At 43.3% G+C, this 3,166-nt stretch overlaps 1 pseudogene; it reads right to left on the reverse strand.

The window, feature by feature from the left end:
• Positions 1–389: 389 nt before the first annotated feature.
• Positions 390–498, reverse strand: LOC112074652 (5S ribosomal RNA; annotated as a pseudogene).
• Between the last annotated feature and the right edge of the window lie 2,668 nt (positions 499–3,166).

Genomic DNA, 3,166 nt, shown 5'->3' on the forward strand with positions numbered 1-3,166 from the left:
ACAAACCTTGCTTACATTTCAAAGCGAGATCGCATATTTCAGCCTTGTGGGAAAAAACGGACAAAGGGTTTTAATTCCACCATGGAAAACACACGGCCATCAGACACCAGTCCAGTTCCACTAACCAACAGTATTTCCTTTGATCATTTGAACAGGGTGAGGGAGCACAAAGMACACACAAGCTGCATTCAGTAACAATATTCTTATTTGTCTTATAATTTAAAGGCAGTTGCTCCCTGACCACAAAAGGATCAATGATCCTATTAATAGGACCGGAAAGACTAGCCCTTACAAGATGCATTTAGTAAAATAAACATTCAGTATCAAATGAATACTACAAGGCAGTGTTGCTGATTAAATGATGCAAGATCCCCCCCTAGTGGACAAAAAGCTTACAGCACCTGGTATTCCCAGGCAGTCTCCCATCCAAGTACTAACCAGGCCCGACCCTGCTTTGCTTCCGAATTCGAGCGTACTCAGGCTGGTATGGCCGTAAGCAAGAGAACATCTCTTGGTGCACTATTTAATCAGACTCACTTTGACTTTATATAGTGCACCAAGAGATAAAAAGTAGATGGCGCGGGTCAAAGTTTTGAATTATGACCCTATGTCCGGATGACGTGTACATGCCCAAATATGGGCATCCGGCCAGGACATCCAGGACAACATGGATTTTGTGATCAGTGGTAAAGCAGTGATGACTGTAACAACGGAAGCAGGACCTCGGCTGAAACATAGAGAAAGGGCCAAGTATAAAGCCACAATATTCGATGCGCCAAACAAGCGTTTTTTTAAGTGTGTATAGAACCCAAATACCGCCCGCAACTATGCTGAAAGATCAAGTGATGATGTCTAATAGACAGCAATGGGGGTATCAGTTTGATTACCTGACCTGTAGAGTGAAGCTCTATACAGCAGCCGAAGGAGAAGAATATACAGACCAGACTATAGGAGTGGACTTCGGGCTTGAAGACTGGCCGTTTTTTCGCAAGGTTGTGTGTCCCAAACGGAGAGTTATCACAAAGGGGTATAGCGTGTTCACGAGCTACGAGACCCATTGGGAAGGTACCCCTGACTCCTCAGGAAGGGGGTATAGCTTGTTCACGAGCTACGAGACCCGTTGGGAAGGTGCCCCTGACTCCTCAGGAAGAGTATTTCACAGGGTGAAAATACAAAGAAAGAATGGACTTCCACGTGGATGCATAGACTTCTATATCAGCAACGAGGAAACCCGCAACCAAAACATTCGTGATGGTGGGATTTTAGGTTGCACATGCTTATTCCTTTTAAAAGTTGGGATCTAATGGAATTGAAAATGTTAGAGTTGTTGGACGCTCTTTTTTGTACAGAGCCAACAGCGGCAGAGCATTGTTAAGCTAAGGAAGTGCATAATATATATGAATCCTGAGGATTATGATTCAAAGGAGCCCCAAGAAGGTACATCCTCAGAAGGGCCAGCCCCCGAAGAAAACTAAGTACGCGGCTGCGTTAACCACGCCCTGATACCCAAAGGACTGGTTCAACAATAAAAGGAGTGCCCTTAAAGCCTCCAGCATATACCATGGATATTCATACAACATTCCAGGACTCCGATACGTCATGGGGGCCAGACCCTAAGGACTCCATGCCTCGCAGCCCACCATTCTACTCCCCCCAGGCAAGACCCACGACACCCCCTACATGTACACAGCCTGAGGATGTATTTGATGGGGTGGTCAGTACTATTTTTGTGGACACCATCAAGGCCTCTGTAGCCACACTTTTAGACGTGGTGACTGGAGAGTATATAAGAGAAAAATGCATCGGTTGTGAGATCAATCACCCCAGCCAGCGCCGGCATCCGTGCCTATACGAGCCCCCAAGATACTACTTCTTCAACCATTTTGAGGAATTCGTGAAAAGACTGTGGTCCTGCAGGTTTATACCTTCGCTGGTCAGAGCCCTGGAGTCTATGGGTCTTGTGCCGTCTATTCCCAGAGTTTACGGGGTAACCGAGTCTTTCCTACATGAACTGAAGGAGGCGATCTACATCAACAAGAAACTCAAAGAAATCCGACACACCCTGGTGGACAACAACAAATACAGGGAAGCTGTGGTGGCTGATTTGATGACTTTCTGGCTCAATAAAMCCCAAGAGACCGAGTGAAAATACCTATTTGTTATTTAGATGTAAAGCAATGGGCAATTATATGCATACGATGTTAGAGAGAATAATAAATAAAAAATTTGGGGAGAGAACTTACAAATGTTATGCATCAAATTATTGAAAATAAAGTGAACAATTTATCGTTCTACACAACACACAATGCCTGGGTTAATGTAGAGCGTGTGCTAAAAATGGAGCAAATCATGAATCATGTACGACATACGGGCGAGAGTCTACAATGGACAGAACTGGTATCCCGTCTTGTGGATGATTCTGAAGAACTAGAAACAACTTTGTCTAAGATTTTACTTTATTTGTTTGAAACACCATTTAATTGTAACATGTATCATATTTGTTGTTTATATACTTCTATAGCGGATGTGTGGGTTTTAAAAATCCAGCGACACAAGCCTGTAAATCTAAACCAAATATACAGGGTGTTGCATGCTGTGATCGTTGAGAAAACGGGGACATGTATCCTGCAACGAATCCTGAATTGTTTGTATACGTAATACTTGATGTTTGCAAAAAATAAAAATTCAAAAATGAAAATGAAATGTTGTCGTTATTTGAAAGTGGCTCATTAACGTTATTGTACCTCAGAGAGGCAAGAAGGATGGCGGAGCAGATGTTGAAAAACATTTATTATAACCCCTCTAACCCCGGGTCTTATGGGGGTAAGGAGCGTTTACAGAGAGCTATAGCCGAAGAAACAGGTAGCCTGTTAAGCGATGCTAAAGGGAATGAGTGGTTATCAGAGCAGGATGCTCATACTCTACATAAACCTGTAAGAAAACAATTTCCAAGAAATATAGTTTTTTCTACTCATCCCTTGTCCCAGTTTCAGGCGGATGTATGTGACATGCAGGCCCTTGCAGATAAAAATGATGGAAATCGCTACATGCTAACGGTTATAGATATTTTCTCTAAAATAGCATTTGTAAGGGTCTTAAAAAATAAGAGTGGGGCAGAGGTGACCCGGGCCTTTGACTCTATCTTGAAGGAAGGAGGAGCCCCCAA

This window comes from Salvelinus sp. IW2-2015, unplaced genomic scaffold, assembly GCF_002910315.2.
Source record: "Salvelinus sp. IW2-2015 unplaced genomic scaffold, ASM291031v2 Un_scaffold2739, whole genome shotgun sequence".
NCBI lineage: Eukaryota > Metazoa > Chordata > Actinopteri > Salmoniformes > Salmonidae > Salvelinus > Salvelinus sp. IW2-2015.